The sequence below is a fragment of the Rattus norvegicus genome, chromosome 15 (assembly GCF_036323735.1).
Source record: "Rattus norvegicus strain BN/NHsdMcwi chromosome 15, GRCr8, whole genome shotgun sequence".
In the NCBI taxonomy this organism is placed as follows: Eukaryota; Metazoa; Chordata; class Mammalia; order Rodentia; family Muridae; genus Rattus; species Rattus norvegicus.
In genome coordinates, this window is record NC_086033.1 from 73052874 (window position 1) to 73076239 (window position 23366).

Genomic DNA, 23366 nt, shown 5'->3' on the forward strand with positions numbered 1-23366 from the left:
GATGATACTCAGGGGAGAAGAAGAGGATGGAAATGGGGAGGAGCTGTTGGAGGGCTGCTGGGAGGAGAGTGGGCCTAATATCATGGTGTAAAGTGAGCAAATACATAACTTCATGAAGAATAAAAGAAGTTGTGATTACCTTACTAGCAAGCGCCAAAGCCTTGGGGAGTATCAGCTGCCAGATGCAGTATCAGCAGCCACAAAAGAACCACTTCCCTGGTAGTGGGATAATTCTGTCTGAAGGAAGCAATGGAGAAGTGTCAGTCAAGCTCCAAGTTCTCAGTAGCAACCAGGAGTTGCTAGAAAGATTTTTATTAGTTCTCCTACCTCTGGAGAAAAAACACTCTAGGCCTATCTGGTATTCTGATGACTGGATAGATTTGATCCTTCTAGATCCAAAATGACAACAGGCCTATTTAAGCCAAATAAGGAAGACTTCAGATTTCTCTCTATGAAGGTGCTACTACTACATGTGGGAAAAGAAGGCCTAAATACTTCAGAGCCTGGTTTCCAGTAGTCTTCTCAGGAGAGGGCTCACATAGACTTTTCCTCAGGTAGCGAGCTACTACAGAGAGCTCAAATCTGTTTCATTTAAATCACAAGTAGGATCTAGAAAATAACATCCTGAGTGTGGTAACTCAGTCAGTCACAAAACAACACACATGATATGTACTCACTGATAAGTGGATAGTAGGCAACGAGCTTGGAACATGCATGATACAACTCATGAACAACATGAAGCTCAAGAAAAAAGAACAACATGTGGGGAAGGAAATAGAAGGGGGCAAATTCAGGTATGGTAGGAGATGGAAGAAATGTGCAGAGGGTCAGGAAATTAAACAGAGGTGTGTAGCAATGAATGATGGGAAACTTGGGATAGCCACAGAAAGTCCCAGATGCCAGAGAGCAAGAGGCTCCCAGGACCCCACAGGAATGGCATTAGCTGAAATACCCAACAAAGGGAGAGAGAACCTGTAGAGGTTAGGCATGGCCCCCACCCTCTCCCAGTGAGGGATAGGGCCAGCCTCCCATTTCAAAAATTTTAAATTAGAATTGCTCCTGTCTGCAGGAAATTCAGCTCCCAGGGACTAAACCACCAACCAATAAGTACATGGTGGGTCCCATGGCTCCAGCTGCATATGTAGCAGAGGGTGGCATTGTCTGGAATCAATAGGAAGAGAAGCCTTTGGTTTTGTGAAGGAATCATTGTAGGGGAATGTCAGGCCATTGAGGTGGGAGTAGGGGGGTTGGAGTGGGAGCATCTTCATGGAAGCAGAGTGAGAGGATGGGAGAGGGGGTAAATAGGTTAACATTTGAAGTGTAAATACATAAAATACCCAATAAAAAATAAAGGAAATACAGGAACAAAGTGTGGAGCAGAGACTAAAGGAAAGGCCATCCACTGCTCCAACTTGGGATCCATGCCAGAACAGACCCTAAACCCACACACTATTATTGATGTGAAGTGCTTTCTGACAAGATTCTGATAGGGTTGTCCCCTGAGAGACTCTGCCATATCCTAACCAATACAGATACTGTTGCTCAAACCAAACATCAGACTGAACATAGGGACCCCAATGGAGGAGTTAGGGGAAGGGCTAAAAAAGCTGAAAGGGCCTTGATGGACGTCAATGGGAGGGGAGGCCATTGGTCCTGTGAAGGCTTGATGCCCCAGTGTAGGGGAATGCTAGGGCAGTGAAGTAGGAGTGGGTAGGTGTAGGAGCACATCATAGAAGCAGGATAAGGGGGGGAATGCGATAGGGGGTTTGCAAAGGGGAAACCAACTGGAAAAGGGTATAACATTTGAAATATAAAGAAATTCAAGCTTCACTCCTTCTTTAAAAGGGGAAGAAGAATACTCTTGGCAGGGAAGAGAGAGGCAAAGATTAAAACAGAGACTGAAGGAACACCCATTCAGAGCCTGCCCCACATGTGGCCCATACATATACAGCCACCCAATTAGACAAGATGGATGAAGCAAAGAAGTGCAGACCGACAGGAGCCGGATGTAGATCGCTCCTGAGAGACACAGCCAGAATACAGCAAATACAGAGGCGAATGCCAGCAGCAAACCACTGAACTGAGAATAGGTCCCCCGTTGAAGGAATCAGAGAAAGAACTGGAAGAGCTTGAAGGGGCTGGAGACCCCATATGTACAACAATGCCAAGAAACCAGAGATTCCAGGAACTAAGCCACTACCTAAAGACTATACATGGACTGACCCTGAATCTGACCTCATAGGTAGCAATGAATATCCTAGTAAGAGCACCAATGGAAGGGGAAGCCCTGGGTCCTGCTAAGACTGAACCCCCAGTGAACTAGACTGTTGGGGGGAGGGTGGCAATGGGGGGAGGGCTGGGAGGGGAATACCCATAAGGAAGGGTAGGGGGGAGGAGGATGTTTGCCCGGAAACCGGGAAAGGGAATAACACTCGAAATGTATATAAGAAATACTCAAGTTAATAAAAAAAAAAAAAAGAAAGAAATTTTGGGGAAAAAGAAAAAAAAAAGAAATATAAAGAAAATGACCAACACTAGAATAAAAATGTCAGGAAGTGTTAGTTTCCATAGAAATTAGGTCTTAGAACTCAAAAAATTTACTGAGCAGTTACTGCAAAATAAATTAGGATAGAAAACTTAAAGAAAAGAAAAACCCTCAAATAGTATACACAGGTTGCCAATACAGAATAAGGCACATTGCATTTGTAGTCTTTCCTGATCCATTTCATTCTTGGAGGAGGGTAAGATGAGAAACCATTTGGAGATAGATGATGATTTCTACCCATCTTTAAGTAGTAATTCATAAATTCTGTGTTCCCAGAGACCTCTTTCAAGTCTTGGCATTGACAAGAGAATCTCTTCAGTACTGCAGTAATTCACTATTTACATAATATTGGCGAGGAGTCTCCTTGGTGTTTAACTTTCTGAGCCTTTTCAGTGTGAGAATTTCCGCAATCTTGCTGAGTTTTGTTAGTTTCGTCAACTCCCTGAGGCCACATCTCCCTCTAGGAAAAAGTGATTTAAGTTGAAATAGATACACAACAGCATGTTGTAGTGCCCTGAAGAAAAATACTGTTTTCAAGAAAAGCCTAAAATCTTTATCAATTTTCCTTAAAGAGTAGGTCCAAATTTCCAAAAAATAGAAAACCTAGACAGTTAACCAAGCTGTCATGGAATCATTTCAAAAAGAGAAGAAAAAAATGAAAACAAGTGCTCATGTAACTTCCATGTTCCTAAGCAAAAGAACAAGATTTTGTGGCCAACAGTTATCTGCAGACATGAGCTTTCATTACAAAAAGGGGGAAATGAGAATGGGGGGAGGGAAAGGAAAAGGGAGAGCGAGAGGGAACTAGAGGAAGAGTGGGGAGGAGAGGGAAAATGTCATCAATTCATCAGCTTCTACCTATGATCTCAAGTCCAAGTGGATCAAGGACTTCCACATAAAACTAGACGTGGGGAAGAGCCTCAAATACATGGGCACAGGGTAAATTTTCCTTTTAGCACCAATCTTTATGCTCTAAGATCAACAATCAACAAATGGGATTTCATAAAATTGAAAAGCTTCTATAAAGCAAAGGACACTGTCCATAGGACAAAACAGCAACCAACAGATTGGGAAAAGACCTTTACCAATCCTGCATCCAGTATAATCCCAATATATACAAAGAACTCAAAAAAAGTTACACTCCAGAGAACCAAATAACCCTATTAAAATGGGGTACCAGGCTAAACAAATAATTCTCAACTGAGAAATATCGAATAGCCAAGAAGTACCTAAAGAAATGTTCAACATCCTTAGTCATCAGGGAAATTCAAATCAGAACAACCCTGAGATTCCACTTCACACCAGTCAGAATGGCTAAGATTAAAAACTCAGGTGACAGCAGATACCGGAGAGGATGTAAAGAAAGAAGAACATTCCTTCATTGCTGGTGGGATTACAAGCTGTTACCATCACTCAAGAAATCAGTCTGGTGGTTCCTCAGAAAATTTGACATAATACTACCTCAGGACCCAGCTATAGCACTCCTGCAGTTATGCCCAAAAGATGCTCTGACATATAACAAGGACAAATGCTCCACTATGCTCATAGTAGCCTTATTTATAATAGCCAGAAGCTGGAAATAATCCAGATGTGCCTCAACTGAGGAATGGATACAGAAAATGTGGTACATCTACACAGTGGAGAACTACTCAGCTATTAGCAACAATGACTTCAGGAAATTCTTAGACAAATGGATAGAAGTAAAAATATACTCCCTGATAAGTAGATGTTAGGGCAACAACTCAAGACCATATGATGCTCAAGAAAAGGGAAGAGCAAAGTGTGGATGCTTCAGTCCTACTTAGAAGGGAGGGTGAAAGTAATTATGGGAGGTAGAGGGTGGGATGGACTTGGGAGGAAGAGAGGAGGTAGAAAGCAAAAATAACAAAAAAAATGTATCTTTTAATAAAAAAGAAGTATGGCTTTGTTAGAGAAAGGGCATTGCTGAATGGAGACATTTTTGGTTCTGAAAGCACTCAACAGACTCCTCCCCACTCTTTCTCTGTGTCCATTATGGGATGTAAGATCCCACCTACTCCTCCATCACCATTCCCATCTGCCTAGTGCTACACTCCTCATTATGGTGGTTAGGGAGTAGCCTTTTGAAACTGTAAGCAGTATTCTCCCTCCCAATTACATGCTTTCTTTTATAGATTCCCTTTGTCATGATGTCTAATCACAGCAATACCACAGTAACTACAGCACATGGAAACTAATTTCCCAATTTTTATCTAACTAATTAGCATTCTGTTTCTTCCCACTTTTGGTAATTATCACTCAGTTTAACAAACAGTCATTCTGATTCTTATTTTAAAATCTTAATCGCTTAACGTTTGTGACAGAAAAATAATGATGCTAATACCAAGACTCCCTTTAATGTGGACATTGTTTATGTTAATGACTATAATGCAGTCTTTCTTTTTTCTTTTTTCTTTTTCTTTTTTTTCTTTTTTTTTTCCGGAGCTGAGGACCGAACCCAGGGCCTTGCGCTTGCTAACTGAGCTAAATCCCCAACCCCCAAATTATAATGCACAACCAAGAACCTGTTATATATCAGACCAATATGAGATCTGTTTCAGTATATAAAGAAGAAAGGACAAGCATGCTTTATCTAAGTAGTGAAACACATCACAATAAAAAGATAAAGAACATTTCCTTATACTGTTAAAATGTCTCTTTTATCTAGTTCATATTGTCACAATTTTTTACACATGTGTCTTGAATGTGAAACATAAGGATAGATTTTCTTTCCTACAGGTCAGTGAGTGCTGTTATCTTTAATGCATTTGTGTCTTAAGTGATACTAGTGAATTAGAACACGTGATAAACTGTGTGCTCATATTGCTCTCTGAAATGTAATTTAGTTAAAGCACTTTAAGGAAAAAGCTGTAGTCTGTCTTTGCTGGAGGAAATGAAGAGTTGCCACTCATTTTGAGTTTCATTTAGCAAATGCATTTTTTATATGAAATCTATCTTTTAAAATTGTAAGACTGTTCATGTAAATTGGCTAATTGTAGATAAGCAAATCGACTTGAATGAATTCTCTTCTGTAATTTTATATATCAATTTCCCAAATAAAAATTGCCAGGAACAAAATAGAAAATCTTGAGTAAGCATATACACACAAAACATCAAAAACTTTATTCTAGAATTATATGATTATTACAGATTTTAATTTATATTGCAATTATGAACAGTGTATCTCCCAAAATTATAAATATATTCTTATCTATATGTGACTCAAAACAAAGTAAGAAACTAATGAACTGCCTGAAAGTGTGCAGTTTGGCTCTAATGGGTTTACTAATAGTTTTTCTTTGTTTACTTTCTATAAATTGGCTGCAATCTCTATGTTAAAAGCATATATATATATATATATGTATTTACATTGATAAATTAAATTTAAATTAGAAAAGTTAAAAATAGATATGTGGATAAGTATAGTTTGAGTTTTTTAATCTGAATTATTTACATGAAGACTATATGATGTTCTTCAAATTACAATCTTGTTTCTACTAGGAGTTATTTTACTTTATTTTTTCTAGTATCTAAAAAGCAAACTATGTTTGGTTTTGCTAAGAAACTTGGTGGACAAAAATATAAACCTGGTGCAATCCGTTATCTCTCTGAACATTGCCAGACTCCATCTGAAAAAAATGTACCCTTGCTGGGCATCATAGCGCAGTTCACTGAAGGAAGCACTAATGGGACCAACAGAAAGGAGGCACTTATTTCTCCAGAGGACGAAGTGCTAGAAACTAGTGACCACGAAGAAGTTAAGAAAGAAGACAAATGGAATTGCTTCTCTACTGGCTGAGAGTGCATCGTACTGAGAACAATTCTTTATGAGAAGTCAGAGTTCTTCTTTTATAAATGTTGTCAAGGAAGGCCCTACTTTCATCTCTGCCTCCTTTCAAGGGTAGACATGAAAACACATTTAATGAGTGTTAGTCTTCCCTTCAGGTGAAGATAGGCACTGGGAATTAAACCATATACTTTAATATCATTTTCTAACTTTCAGTTCTTGCTTACAGTTCGTAGATGAAAAGCCGGGAGCAGAAGCTACATAACTTCTTCAAATATCAGTGGAGTTTAGGACTATATGGTAGTCTGTAATTTATTTTGTTCAAGTTATAATCCAAAGTTTCTCATGTTATTTCATTCCATTCCCATCACTTATATCAAGTTATCTGCCATACCAGTAAATGCTTATACAGGAGCTATGGAAAAGGAAAGAAATAGAATATTTATTATGCTCTTAATATATAATTTTTTTACTATTTTTAATCAAAGTCGGGCAGAGTGCATTGCATCACACTTTAAGTTCATTGACACTTTTTGTTTTAAATATCCATAAATTAAGAGGTGGAAATTATGCACTTTTTCAATACAGAGGCCAGGATAGTAATCATCACATTCAATTTGATAAGTGAAAATTAGCACAAAGTCATTAATAACTTGTGCTCTTTAAATATACTTTCAATTTGAATCAATTTTCATTATATTACTTATTTCCCCTGTGGTAAGTTCACTGTTAATAAATTAGAGTATTTTATATATGAGAATATAAAAATAAATCTTACGGAATATTTTTAGCATGCTCACATACAAAAATATACTGAATTAGTTTGAATTATTTATAGTACATAACTTCATAATCAATCAAACAGTAATCAAAAATAATTTCGATTAAATTAATTACTTATTTTTATCAGTTACAGATGTGGTGATTTATATTTGTTAAATGTGATTTATACAAGTTGTATTTGAATTTTTTTTAGAACAGAGATTTTCTGTGTAGCCCTAACTGTCGTGCAACATGCTCTTTAGACCAGGCAAGCTTCAAACTTAGAGATCTACCTGCCTTTGCCTCTCTTTCTCTCTCTCTCTTTTTTTTTAAACAGAATTTCTTCATTAATGGGGAATGGAGGAGAGGAACACTTTGAAAAGGGTGCATGAAGTGGGAGTCAGCAAATAAGAAGTGGTACAAAGTTCTGTTATTACTGGTCAGTACATTTTAACAAACTTTTAATTCCATATATTTATTTGTGTTTGTAGTGCGGGGGTATGAAGGCATATAGAAATTGGTTCTCCCCTCCCACCGAGATGTGGAGCTTGGTGATGGCACTCAGCTCCTTGGAGCCTTTACCTGCTGAGCTTTCTCGGTGCCTCAATACATTTTTTTTCATTTTTATTAACTTGAGTATTTCTTATTTACATTTCAGTTGTTATTCCCCTTCCCGGTTTCCAGACCAACATGCCCCTAACCCCTCCCCCTCCCCTTCTCTATGGTCAATACATCTTTTTAATGACTAGGACACATTTACAGTGTCAGTAGTATCATACTGCTCAAAATCTTTTACCATAACACCCTTCTTCTTGCTAATAATAGTTTAAGTATTCACATAGTCAGAATATTAACCATGTACAAATTGTCTCCTCCCCTGTTAAATAATTCTACAGTTAGTTTCAGTCAAAGGGAGTTTGATCAAGCAACTGATAGAACTCTTCCCCCCCCATCTTTATTAAATTGGGTATTTCTTATTTACATTTCAAATGTTATTCCCTTTCCCAGTTTCCAGGCCAAAATCCCCCTAACCCTTCCCCTCCCCTTCTATATAGGTGTTCCCCTCCCCTTCTCCCCATCATCGCCCTTCCCCCCAAGAAACCCATTCACTGGGGGTCCAGGCCTGACAGGACCAAGGTCTTCCCCTTTGCCTCTGCATCTCTAATGCTGGTTATTAAAGGCGTGTCAATCACTGCCCAGCTACATTTATAACCATGAAATGGTTAGTTATATTTTCATTCAGGTTGGTCCAATAATAAATAACCTTAATTACAACAATAAGTTTTAATTGCACTTTTGTTTTATTTATGCCACAATTTAAAACATGTCTTTCTTTTATTAGATACATTTCTTTACTTACATTTCAAATGTTATCCCCTTTCCCGGTTTCTTGTACTTAATTTCCCATCCTCTCCCCATTCCCGTACCGGTGTTCCCCCAATCCACGTCCTTTACCACCCTTCCTCCCCCACAGACATTCCCCTGCACTGGGGTGTCCAACCTTGGCAGGACCAAGGGCTTCCCCTTCTACTGGTTCCGCAACAAGTCTATTCTCTGCTACATATGAAGTTGGAGCCCTTGGTCAGTCCATGTATACTCTTTGGGTAGTGGTTTAGACTCTGGAAGCCCTGGTTGGCATTGCTGTTTTTTTTATTAACTTGAGTATGTCTTATATACATTTCGAGTGTTATTCCCTTTCCCGGTTTCCGGGCAAACATCCCCCTCCCCCCTACCCTTCCTTATGGGTGTTCCCCTCCCCATCCTCCCCCCATTGCCGCCCTCCCCCCAACAATCTAGTTCACTGGGGGTTCAGTCTTAGCAGGACCCAGGGCTTCCCCTTCCACTGGTGCTCTTACTAGGCTGTTCATTGCTACCTATGAGGTCAGAGTCCAGGGTCAGTCCATGTATAGTCCTTAGGTAGTGGCTTAGAACCTGGAAGCTCTGGTTGCTTGGCATTGTTGTACATATGCGGTCTCGAGCCCCTTCAAGTTCTTCCAGTTCTTTCTCTGATTCCTTAAGGGGTTGCAAGTCGGTTCAGCTCTTTCTTTCTTTTTTTTTTTTTTTTTTTATTAACTTGAGTATTTCTTATATACATTTCGAGTGTTATTCCCTTTCCCGGTTTCCGGGCAAACATCCCCCTCCCCCCTCCCCTTCCTTATGGGTGTTCCCCTCCCAACCCTCCCCCCATTGCCGCCCTCCCCCCATAGACTAGTTCACTGTGGGTTCAGTCTTAGCAGGACCCAGGGCTTCCCCTTCCACTGGTGCTCTTACTAGGATATTCATTGCTACCTATGAGGTCAGAGTCCAGGGTCAGTCCATGTATAGTCTTTAGGTAGTGGCTTAGTCCCTGGAAGCTCTGGTTGCTTGGCATTGTTGTACTTTTGGGGTCTCGAGCCCCTTCAAGCTCTTCCAGTTCTTTCTCTGATTCCTTCAATAGGGGACCTATTCTCAGTTCAGTGGTTTGCTGCTGGCATTCGCCTCTATATTTGCTGTATTCTGGCTGTGTCTCTCAGGAGCGATCTACATCCGGCTCCTGTCGGTCTGCACTTCTTTGCTTCATCCATCTTGTCTAATTGGGTGGCTGTATATGTATGGGCCACATGTGGGGCAGGCTCTGAATGGGTGTTCCTTCAGTCTCTGTTTTAATCTTTGCCTCTCCCTTCCCTGCCAAGGGTATTCTTTTTCCTCATTTAAAGAAGGAGTGAAGCATTCACATTTTGATCATCCGTCTTGAGTTTCGTTTGTTCTAGGGATCTAGGGTAATTCAAGCATTTGGGCTAATAGCCACTTATCAATGAGTGCATACCATGTATGTCTTTCTGTGATTGGGTTAGCTCACTCAGGATGATATTTTCCAGTTCCAACCATTTGCCTACGAATTTCATAAACTCGTTGTTTTTGATAGCTGAGTAATATTCCATTGTGTAGATGTACCACATTTTCTGTATCCATTCCTCTGTTGAAGGGCATCTGGGTTCTTTCCAGCTTCTGGCTATTATAAATAAGGCTGCGATGAACATAGTGGAGCACGTGTCTCTTTTATATGTTGAGGCATCTTTTGGGTATATGCCCAAGAGAGGTATAGCTGGATCATCAGGCAGGGTTCAGCTCTTTCAATACTTCCTCTAATTACCCTAAAGGAGGTCCTATTCTCAGTTTAGTTGTTTGCTGCTAACATTGACCTCTGTATTGGACATGCTCTGGATGTGTCTCTCAGCAGAGATCTATATCCAGTTCTTTTCAGCATGCACTTTTTAGCTTCATCAATCTTATGTAGTTTTGGTGGCTGTAAATATATGAGTCAAATGTGGGGCAGGCTCTGAATGGCCGTTCCTTCAGTCGTTGCTCTAAACTTTGCTTCCATATTCCCTCCTATGACTATTTTTTCCCCTTTTAAGAAAGAGTGGGAGTATCTGCATTTTGGTCATCCTTCTTCTTGAACTTCCTGTGGTCCTTGGATTGCATCTTGGGTAATTCAAGCTTTTGGGCTAACATCCACTTATCAATTAGTGCAAACCAAGTGTGTTTTACTGTGATTGGATTATCTCACTCACGATGATATTTTCCAGTTCCATCCATTTGCCTATGAATTTCATAAAGTCATTGTTTTTGATGGCTGAGTAGTATTCCATTGTGTAGATGTACCACACTTTTTGAATCTATTCCACTGTTGAAGGGCATCTGGGTTCCTTCCAGTTCTGACTATTATAATTGGGCTGCTAATGAACATAGTGGAGCACGTGTCTTTGTTGTATGTTGCAGTATCTTTTGGGTAAATGACCAGAACATATCTTTTTAAACACAAAACAAAAAAGATTTCTGGAAATGTTTACTTGTTTGCTTTCTAGAATAGGGTCGTTTTTTTACAGATAAGGTTATCACAAAACTTGCTTTATTCCGGAGAGCAGGCAGGATTTGAATTTGATAACATCCTCTCTCAGTCTCCCAAATGCTGGAAGTACAAGCACGTAGTAGCAAGCCAGCTGATTAGAAATATTTTATTTCTAGTAATATTTTGTTGTACTTATGATAACTCATCTATTTATAAGTATAATTATCTTTTTAACAAAGATACTTCAGTCAAGCTTGTAGGGCATTTGGACACTCCAGGTTGAGAAGAGGAGATGGTAACAATTATATTTTGGAGATGGGGAAAATTATAGGAAGAGAAATTCTAATTGATTTGTCTGCTCTTTGAATTGAGTACACAAACTTGTGCCAGTCCACTTTGAATTAATTTTTTCAAAATATTACTCCATTATTCTCAAGGCTAAATTACTAGTTTTTTAAAGTTTTAAGATAAAATGAATTGAAAAATAAAATTGTGCCCATTTTTAAAAGGGTACAATGTGACTGACAGAACCACTAACATTTTGTCTTAAGGAGAGAAAAATGCCAATGTTTGAAAAAAAAATCTTAAAAAGTTTCATTTATGTTCAAACAAACCTGTATATATGGCAGAATAAATCAGTATGGACTCTTGATATAACAGGAAATATTGTTCATTAATGAACTAATTATTTTTAAAATTCTTAAAGTTGTCAATCCTTAAAACATTAAGTATTTTAATTATTTCAGAATGATGTCATTTCTAGAAAGCTAATATAAAGTCATTAAAGTTTCAGCATTATTAATTACCATTAAACTTTACTTCAAATCAGAATTTAGATCTGGCTATTTTTTATAAATATAAAGGCATTACTTTACAATTGTAATAAACACGTTATGTGTGTATTTGTGCACATCATTATTCATCCCAGCGCACACAAATTTAAGACTCTAAATATGTATACTAAATCATTAATTGATTAACTAATTTTATTTACCTCTATCATTTAAATCAATTTCTTTTGTGAGACCATTATGTAAGGGGCTTGTGTTTCACTATTTGTAGTTTGTTTTAGTTTTCTTTATACATTAACTTAATTTCTTGAGATGTGTATATTGACTTGCTATATTACAGTGTTAAAATCAAAAACCAGTCCTAGGTATGTGATGCCATATACAGTACATACAATTTTGTATACTTGACTCTAATTCAGAAATAGTACATCATGTAGGTCATGTGAAAATTTTAATTAGGCATCATTTTTATCAGCAGATATATAACAATATTTGATGATAATATAATGCCATCAAGATATAAAGTACAGCTTTTCAAATAGCTGCAAAACATTAAGAAACACTTAAGCTTATATGACTTGTTGATATTTAATAAATAAGAAAGGTGAAAAGACACCTTTAAAAATGAGCAGAAATTAATAGTGGGAAATAAAGGTTTAAATAAATGCTCACATACTAATAAAATAAAACATTAACAACATTTCAAAAATTTCAGCGAAAAATAACAAGACTTCAAAATACAGGAAATTGGAGGACTTTTTTCTTTTCTCGATATCAATTTTCTTTTATTTTTTAAATTTGTGTCATATAACACAACCCAACCACAGTTTTACCTCTCTCCACTCCTCCCAGCCCTCTGAGCTTCTCTCCTCCACAAAAACAAATATTTAAATCAAGTATCAAAACTTATCATCTAGCTATGAGTGTTTCATTTACTTTCCTGTTGATGTGTTAAAATGCTATGACTGAGAATAGCTAAAATATGAAAAGGTATTGGGACACAATTTCCGGGGATGGAGGCAATCATGATGAGTAGGCATGGCAATAGTCAGGTGAAGCTTGACAGCAAGAGAAGAACAGTGGATGGTCACATTTTTATTCACACAAAGGAAGCAGAGAGAGATAAGACAGTGACAGAGAGACACAGAGAGAGAGAGAGAAAGAGAGAGAGAGACAGAGACAGAGACACAGAGAGAGAGACAGAGAGTGAGACAGAGACATAAACACAGACACATTGACACAGAGACACACAGAGACAGAGACAGAGACAGAGACAGAGAGACAGACTAGAGCAGACAGTGAGGCAAAGATCTCAGGTAACTTTTGTTTAAATACTAGACTATGGGGACCATTCTTGTTTTTTTACCATCATATAAAGGAAGTTCAGAAAACATCTTCTCAACTGACACATTAATCACAATACAATACTATATTTTTATATGTATATATTAATATGCTGTTTTAATATTTGAAATAGAATTTATAGTCTGAACAACATGGCTCATATATGATATAAAATTTCTTTTTTATTGGAATATTTTATTTATTTTCATTTCAAATGTTATTCCCTTTCTTGCTTTCCCCTTTGGAAATAACCTATACCATTCCCCCTCTGCCTGCTTATATGAGGATGCTCCCTTACCCTCCCATACAATCCTTCCTCCCTGAGCAGGCATTCTCCTACACTGGGTCATTTAGCCTTCACCAGACTAAGTGCCTCTCCTCCCCTTGATGTCCAAAAAGGCCATCCTCTGCTACATATTCAGCTAGAACCATGGGTCCCTCCTTGTGTACTCTTTGGTTGGTGGGTTAGTCCCTGGGAGCTCTGGGGAGTCTGGTTGGTTGATATTGTTCTTCTTCCTCTGGGGTTGAAGGTGTTTACCTTCAGCTCCTTCAGTACCACCTCTAACTCCTCCATTTGTGGACCCAGTGCTCAGTCAAATGGTTGACTGCAAGCATTCTCCTCTGTATTTTTCAGGCTACCAGAGCCTCTTCAGAGACAGTTATATCAGGCTCCTGTCAGCAAGCACTTCTTGGCATCCACAATAGTGTCTGGGTTTGGTGTCTTTGTAAGGGATGGATCCACAGGTGAGCAGTGTCTGGAAGGCCTTTCCTTCAATTTCTGCTCCACATTTTGTCTCCATATTTCCTTCCATGAGTATTTCATTCTCTCTTTTAAGAAGGCTCCTGTCAGCAAGTGCTTCTTGGCATCAGCAAAAGTGTCTGGGTTTGGTGTCAGTAGATGGAATTGATCCTCAGGTGGGGCAGTCTCTGGATGGCCTTTTCTTCAGTCTCTGCTCCACTCTTTGTCCTTGCATTTCCTTTTGACAGGAGGATTCTGGTATAGTAAGCCTTGTACAACTTGCCTCTTGGTAGTTGAACTTAGAGTTGTCAAAAATATATCATTTAAATACCATGGGATTACAGTGTTAGACCCACTAAATCCAATTCTTCCAACTTATAAAAGTTAAAGTATGTAAGCAGATTGTTATGTGAATTTTTGTACAGAATTTAAATAGCTTTTTGCTTCCATCAGGGCAGTCAGAAAAAGACTTTTCCTTTCTTCAAGAACATGATCTGTGTAATAGGTGTGCATTTACCATTATTATACTAAAGCAAGATTGATAATCTTTAAGTGAGTATAGACTTTTGCAACAAGTACCTTAACAATGATTGTGATGAGTTGAACTCTAAATGAGGCTAATAAGTGTATATTATTTTTTATTTTCACATGAAAGTAATTGCATGAAATTATTTTCAAACAAGATAACTGGCCTCACATTCACAAAGATCCTCATGAGTCAGCTCCCAAAGTGCAGAAATTCAGGTGGGTGACCAAGTGCATTTTTCATGTTGTTCTCTTTTGCTTTCCTCATCTTACACAATTAGAAAACAGTTGAATCTCACTCGATTTCATGCCTCTTACATACGTATTTTCTTTACAAATCAAATCTTATATTTCTTTTATACAGATTTTATTGTTATAGAAAAGAATGTTATTTTCAATTTTTTGTAAGAGCAATTGATTAGAATGATAGTGTATTAAGAAAAGTATATTTTAAAATATACCTCATGAGTTATGGAGTACTTAATATGCCATATATAGTTACAAGTCAAATAAATTTGAACAAGTTTAATACTCATTTCAGAACGCTAAACAAAGTTATTTTTAATGGTGAAAGCCAAATTTGAACAATGAGTCCTTTGGAATTAAACATGTTTAATTGCTGTAATAATTATTTGACACAGTTTTCAAAAATTTCTGAAAGAAAATAAGCATGAATTTCTATAATACAAAGCTTTCATACCAACTAAAATTATAAAATACTTTAGAAATGTTTAAATATAATAATAAACCAGTGCATAAATGTGAATACTTTGGGTAGAGAGGGATGTCCTCTTACTAATATTCACATTTTATTGACTTCAATTCTTTATTAGAGTTTCTTACTTGCCTCATAGCTTCAAGATAAAATTACCTGTTGTAATATTAATTATTTCTTTTCCATAGAACACATTTTATTTTCATTGAAATACATGATATATGTATGTTAGTTGAGAGACAATCTTATAAAACTTTATAATTTTTTATTATTTTCAAAGCAAACCAAAAATGTTATGTGGTGTGCTTGTCTTTAAATCCATAACATATGAGGCAGAGATAAGAAAGTCTCTGTAAGTTCAAGCCCAGTCTCATCTACATAACTACTAGATGCAGGGAAGTTAGGGCTCCAAAGTGGGTTCTTTTTGCAAATTTTTAATAGGAGGCATTATATTTTAAACACATATGCTGTACTGTCATGTTAATATGTTTGTGCAAACAATTTCTTATATTTTACCAAGACATTTTTTCTGACATGTTAATGAAGTTTTTGAGTTTGAGAAGAAAAATAATTATTCAAAATTTTTATCTTATTATCCTTAATTAGTTTTATACCCTGCCATCTTTGAATCCACTACAGGTATTAATAATTCAAATGTTGACCAGTATACCATTTGATCTATTTGAATTTTCTGGTTTCCTAGCCTTTTCTCTTTGTCATATTGATAAACATTTCACCTTAGAACAGCCCTTTTTATCCCAGGGGTTTTAGCAGTTTTCATCCACTTAGTGGGAGGCAGAATGAGTTGAAGGCAAATTTCTGGATAATGCTCGCTGAACATTTGTCCCAGGTGGAATCAATTGTTCTGACTCTCGCAGTGATGAAGTGTGAGGAATGAATACATTGATTACTTAATGGGCTCTCAACTTTTAAACATTTTGTTCAGTCAAGGAGTTGCATGCTTTCAATTATCTTACGTTTGCCAATCTTTCAATATTGAAATGTTTATTTTTAAATGAATTATATTTCTTCCACAGAATCTATGTATCTGGGCCTTAGATACAAATTTGTCCTTGAATGATTTTGCTAGGAAATTGAGCCAAGCTGAATCATGGATAATATAAATGAGAGTGGGATCAGCAAGGGCAGAAGCAATCTTCATAATGGGCTGGAAGTTACAGCCCATGGGAGATGAGATGGTCAGAAACCGGACTCTCTCACACGTTAGAGCTGATGCAAAGGTAGTCAGTGCGAGCCTTAAGGGCTGAGTGGGTTATGTTCTCATTAAGTGATTGCTTTCTACTTTCTGCTTGATTGGAAATAAAAGGAAAATAAAAGTGAATGCATTTAAATGCTCAGCAAATTATCTAATCAAAAATTTCATTTGAGAACTAGAGGAAGTGAGGAACTTCAAATATAGTTTAAAATGTCCAGCATAATGGCGTCTAAGGAAAAACTTTTTTCCCCTGGAAATATTAAGCATAAATTAGAAACTCTTGACCTCAGCACAAAATCCAATTTGGTTTGTTTTATAAGAGCAGTTCTCATGTGCTAGCACATGGTAGACCAGTAAAAACAACCTTTTTGAAGCATGTTCAAGGTCCTAAATATAGGGGATTATTTGTTTGGGAATGTGTGTGAAGAAAACAAAAGTGTGATCATACTATAGAATGGTAGTGTGATTAAGAGAGTTTTCTTTGTGAAAAATGTTCTCTTCACCAAATTTGTATGAAGCCAAAACAATGTTAACAGCATTTGCTAAGATATATGGCATTGCAGGTGAATATCTTCTAATGAAGAATACAACGTAAAGTAGTCCTTAGAAAATGGTAGCTGAATTTTTCCAATGTAAAGACACATGAGAAGAGAAAAATAGTTGTTTTTTGTTATAATCTCTTTTTTCTTTTACCTTTTGAGGTTATACTATACTTACATAATTTGTCCTTTCCACTTTCTTCTTCTAAAACCTTCCCATATGCCTCTCCTTAGTCTGTCCAAATTTATGAACTTTTTTATCATTAATTGTTTTACATGTTTATGTGCATACATACTCCTAATTTAAGCCTGCTCTGTCTTCAAAATGTTACTTGTATTTATGTTTTCAGGAACGATCATTAACAAATATGAAGACTCGAGTCCCACACCCGCGGATCCCTGCCCGCAGCAGCTCTCTCCTCCCAGACCCCGTGGAAAAGAGACCTCACCGACTAGCCAGCTGGGCACTCCTGAAGCTGCAGAGCGGAAAAGACCACCAACACTGCCCACCCCTGCCCACATCCCTGGCCCAAGAGGAAACTGTTTAAGGCCTCTGGGTTCCCGTAGGGGAGGGCTCAGGAGCAGCAGGACCCCTGCACCTGAGACACTGCCGGAACCTGAAGGAACAGACCGGATAGACAGTTCTCTGCACCCAAATCCCGTGGGAGGGAGAGCTAAACCTTCAGAGAGGCAGACACGCCTGGGAAACCAGAAGAGACTGCACACTGCACACATTACTGATTCCAGAGGAAAACACCAAACTCCATCTGGAACCCTGGTGCACTGAAGCTCCCGGAAAGGAAATGGCAGCGCAGATCTTCCTGTTGCTGCCTCACAGAGAGCTCGGGGGCAGCACTCCTTGAGCGAACTTGAGCCTCGGGACCACAGGTAAGACCAACTATTCTGCTGCAAGTGATCTGCCTGGTAAACACCAGATACAGGCCCACAGGAACAGCTGAAGACTTGTAGAGAGGAAAAACTACACGCCCGAAAGCAGAACACTCTGTCCACATAACTGGCTGAAAGAAAACAGGAAAACAGGTCTACAGCACTCCTGACACACAGACTTATAGGACAGTCTAGCCACTGTCAGAAATAGCAGAACAAAGTAACACTAGAGATAATCTGATGGCGAAGGGAAGCGCAAGAACCCAAGCAACAGAAACCAAGACTACATGGCACCATCAGAGCCCAATTCTCCCATCAAAACAAACATGGAATATCCAAACATGCAGAAAAGCAAGATCTAGTTTCAAAATCATATTTGATAATGATGCTGGAGGACTTCAAGAAAGACATGAAGAACTCCCTTAGAGAAACACAGAAAAACATTAATAAACAAGTAGAAGCCTACAGAGAGGAATCACAAAAATCCCTGAAAGAATTCCAGGAAAACATAAATAAACAGGTAGAAGCCCATAGAGAGGAGACACTAAAATCCCTGAAAGAATTCCAGGAAAACACAATCAAACAGTTGAAGGAATTAAAAATGGAAATAGAAGCAATCAAGAAAGAACACATGGAGACAACCCTGGATATAGAAAACCAAAAGAAGAGACAAGGAGCTATAGATACAAGTTTCACCAACAGAATACAAGAGATGGAAGAGAGAATCTCAGGAGCAGAAGATTCCATAGAAATCATTGGCTCAACTGTCAAAGATAATGTAAAGCAGAAAAAAATTCTGGTCCAAAACATACAGGAAATCCAGGACTCAGTGAGAAGATCAAACCAAAGGATAATAGGTATAGAAGAGAGTGAAGACTGCCAGCTCAAAGGACCAGTAAATATCTTCAACAAAATCATAGAAGAAAACTTCCCTAACCTAAAAAAAGAGATACCCATAGGCATGCAAGAAGCCTACATAACTCCAAATAGATTGGACCAGAAAAGAAACACCTCCTGACACATAATTGTCAAAACACCAAACGCACAAAATAAAGAAAGAATATTAAAAGCAGTAAGGGAAAAAGGTCAAGTAACATATAAAGGCAGACCTATCAGAATCACACCAGACTTTTCGCCAGAAACTATGAAGGCCAGAAGATCCTGGACTGATGTCATACAGACCCTAAGAGAACACAAATGCCAGCCCAGGTTACTGTATCCTGCAAAACTCTCAATTAACATATATGGAGAAACCAAGATATTCCATGACAAAACCAAATTTACACAATATCTTTCTACAAATCCAGCACTACAAAGGATAGTAAATGGTAAAGCCCAACATAAGGAGGCAAGATATACCCTAGAAGAAGCAAGAAACTAATCATCTTGGCAACAAAACAAAGAGAAGAAAAGCACACAAACATAACCTCACATCCAAATATGAATATAACAGGAAGCAATAATCAGTATTCCTTAATATCTCTCAACATCAATGGCCTCAAATCCCCAATAAAAAGACATAGATTAACAAACTGGATACGCAACGAGGACCCTGCATTCTGCTGCCTACAGGAAACACACCTCAGAGACAAAGACAGACACTACCTCAGATTGAAAGGCTGGAAAACAACTTTCCAAGCAAATGGTCGGAAGAAGCAAGCTGAAGTAGCCATTCTAATATCAAATAAAATCAATTTTCAACTAAAAGTCATCAAAAAAGATAAGGAAGGACATTTCATATTCATCAAAGGAAAAATCCACCAAAATGAACTCTCAATCCTAAATATCTATGCCCCAAATACAAGGGCACCTACATACGTAAAAGAAACCTTACTAAAGCTAGAAACACACATTGCACCTCACATAATAATAGTAGGAGATTTCAAAACCCCACTCTCATCAATGGACAGATCATGGAAACAGAAATTAAACAGAGACGTAGACAGACTAAGAGAAGTCATGAGCCAAATGGACTTAACAGATATTTATAGAACATTCTATCCTTAAGCAAAAGGATGCACCTTCTCAGCTCCTCATGAAACTTCTCCAAAATTGACCATATAATTGGTCAAAAAACGGGCCTCAACAGGTACAGAAAGATAGAAATAATCCCATGCGTGCTATCAGATCACCACGGCCTAAAACTGGTCTTCAATAAAAGTAAGGGAAGAATGCCCACATATACATGGAAATTGAACAATGCTCTACTCAATGATAACCTGGTCAAGGAAGAAATAAGAAAGAAATTAAAGACTTTTTAGAATTTAATGAAAATGAAGGTACAACATACCCAAACTTATGGGACACAATGAAAGCTGTGCTAAGAGGAAAACTCATTGCTCTGAGTGCCTGCAGAAAGAAACAGGAAAGAGCATATGTCAGCAGCTTGACAGCACACCTAAAAGCTCTAGAACAAAAAGAAGCAAATACACCCAGGAGGAGTAGAAGCAGGAAATAATCAAACTCAGAGCTGAAATCAACCAAGTAGAAACAAAAAGGACCATAAAAAGAATCAACAGAACCAAAAGTTGGTTCTTTGAGAAAATAAACAAGATAGATAAACACTTAGCCAGACTAACGAGAGGACCCAGAGAGTGTGTCCAAATTAACAAAATCAGAAATGAAAAGGGAGACATAACTACAGATTCAGAGGAAATTCAAAAAATCATCAGATCTTACTATAAAAGCCTATATTCAACAAAACTTGAAAATCTACAAGAAATGGACAATTTCCTAGACAGATACCAGGTACCAAAGTTAAATCAGGAACAGATAAAACAGTTAAACAACCCCATAACTCCTAAGGAAATAGAAGCAGTCATTAAAGTTCTCCCAACCAAAAAGAACCCAGCTCCAGACGGGTTCAGTGCAGATTTCTATCAGAACTTCATAGAAGAACTCATACCAATACTATGCAAACTATTCCACAAAATTGAAACAGATGGAGCACTACCGAATTCCTTCTATGAAGCCACAATTACCCTTATACCTAAACCACACAAAAACCCAACAAGAAAGAGAACTTCAGACTAATTTCCCTTATGAATATCGATGCAAAAATACTCAATAAAATTCTGGCAAACTAAATTCAAGATCACATCAAAACAATCATCCACCATGATCAAGTAGGCTTCATCCCAGGCATGCAGGGATCGTTTAATATATGGAAAACCATCATCGTGATCCATTATATAAACAAACTGAAAGAACAAAACCTCATGATCATTTCATTAGATGCTGAGAAAGCATTTGACAATATTCAACACCCCTTAATGATTAAAGTCCTGGAAAGAATAGGAATTCAAGGCCCATACCAAACATAGTAAAAGTTATATACAGCAAACCAGTTGCTAACATTAAACTAAATGGAGAGAAACTTGAAGCAATTCCACTAAAATCAGGGACTAGACAAGGCTGCCCACTCTCTCCCTACTTATTCATTATAGTTCTTGAAGTTCTAGCCAGAGCAATCAAACAACAAAAGGAGGTCAAGGGTATACAGATCGGAAAAGAAGAAGTCAAAATATCACTATTTGCCGATGATATGATAGTATATTTAAGTGATCCCGAAAGTTCCAACAGAGAACTACTAAAGCTGATAAACAACTTCAGCAAAGTGGCTGGATATAAAATTAACTCAAATAAATCAGTAGCCTTCCTCTACACAAAAGAGAAACAAGCCGAGAAAGAAATTAGGGAAACGACACCCTTCATAATAGACCCAAATAATATAAAGTACCTCGGTGTGACTTTAACCAAGCCAGTAAAAGATTTGTGCAATAAGAACTTCAAGACACTGAAGAAAGAAATTGAAGAAGACCTCAGATGATGGAAAGATCTCCCATGCTCATGGATTGGCAGGATTAATTTAGTAAAAATGGCCATTTTACCAAAAGCGATCTACAGATTCAATGCATTCCCCATCAAAATACCAATCCAATTCTTCAAAGAGTTAGACAGAACAATTTGCAAATTCATCTGGAATAACAAAAAACCCAGGATAGCTAAAACTATCCTCAACAATAAAAGGACTTCAGGTGGAATCACTCTCCCTGAACTCAAGCAGTATTACAGAGCAATAGTGATAAAAACTGCATAGTATTGGTACAGAGACAGACAGATAGACCAATGGAAAAGAATTGAAGACCCAGAAATGAACCCACACACCTATGGTCACTTGATTTTTGACAAAGGAGCCAAAACCATCCAATGGAAAAAAGATAGCATTTTCAGCAAATGGTGCTGGTTCAACTGGAGGTCAACATGTAGAGGAATGCAGATCGATCCATGCTTATCACCCTGTAAAAGCTTAAGTCCAGGTGGATCAAGGACCTCCACATCAAACCAGACACACTCAAACTAATAGAAGAAAAACTAGGGAAGCATCTGGAACACATGGGCACTGGAAAAAATTTCCTGAACAAAACACCAATGGCTTATACTCTAAGATCAAGAATCAACAAATGGGATCTCATAAAACTGCAAAACTTCTGTAAGGCAAAGGACACTGTGGCTAGGACAAAACGGCAACCAACAGATTGGGAAAAGATCTTTACCAATCCTACAACAGATAGAGGCCTTATATCCAAAATATACGAAGAACTCAAGAAGTTAGACTGCAGGGAGACAAATAACCCTATTTAAAATGGGGTTTAGAGCTAAATGAAGAATTCACACCTCAGGAATGCCGAATGGCTGAGAAACACCTAAAGAAATGTTCAACATCTTTAATCATAAGGGAAATGCAAATCCAAACAACCCTGAGATTTCACCTCACACCATTGTGAATGGCTAAGAAAAAAACTCAGGTGACAGCAAATGCTTGCGAGGATGCGGAGAAAGAGGAACACTCCTCCATTGTTGGTGGGGTTGCAGACTGGTACAACCATTCTGGAAATCAGTCTGGAGGTTCCTCAGAAAATTGGACATTGAACTGCCTGAGGATCCAGCTATACCTCTCTTGGGCATATACCCAAAAGATTCCTCAACGTACAAAAGAGACACGTGCTCCACTATGTTCATCGCTGCCTTATTTATAATAGCCAGAATCTGGAAAGAACCCAGATGCCCTTCTACAGAGGAATGGATACAGAAAATGTTGTACATATACACAATGGAATATTATTCAGCTATCAAGAACAATGACTTAATGAAATTCGTAGGCAAATGGTTGGAACTGGAAAATATCATCCTGAGTGAGATAACCCAATCACAGAAAGACATACATGGTATGCACTCATTGATAAGTGGCTATTAGCCCAAATGCTTGAATTACCCTAGATGCCTAGAACAAATGAAACTCAAGACGGATGATCAAAATGTGAATGCTTCACTCCTTCTTTAAAAGGGGAAGAAGAATACCCTTGGCGGGGAATAGAGAGGCAAAGATTAAAACAGAGACTGAAGGAACACCCATTCAGAGCCTGCCCCACATGTGGCCCATATATATACAGCCACCCAATTAGACAAGATAGATGAATCAAAGAAGTGCAGACCGACAGGAGCCGGATGTAGATCGCTCCTGAGAGACACAGCCAGAATATAGCAAATACAGAGGCGAATGCCAGCAGCAAACCACTGAACTGAGAATAGGACCCCCGTTGAAGGAATCAGAGAAAGAACTGGAAGAGCCTGAAGGGGCTCGAGACCCCATATGTACAACAAT

General features: G+C 38.1%; 1 long non-coding RNA gene across 2 annotated transcripts; it reads left to right on the forward strand.

Annotated features, from left to right (window-relative positions):
• The first annotated feature begins 7297 nt into the window (after window positions 1-7297).
• LOC120097054 (uncharacterized) lies at window positions 7298-23168 on the forward strand. Of its 2 annotated transcripts, XR_005494163.2 has the most exons (4): window positions 9136-13823; window positions 14272-14370; window positions 14474-14562; window positions 17164-23168. It is a non-coding gene; the product is annotated as an uncharacterized LOC120097054 (long non-coding RNA). The 2 variants fall into 2 exon arrangements; XR_005494164.2 differs by lacking the exons at window positions 9136-13823; window positions 14272-14370 and adding an exon at window positions 7298-7551.
• The last annotated feature ends 198 nt before the right edge of the window (window positions 23169-23366 follow it).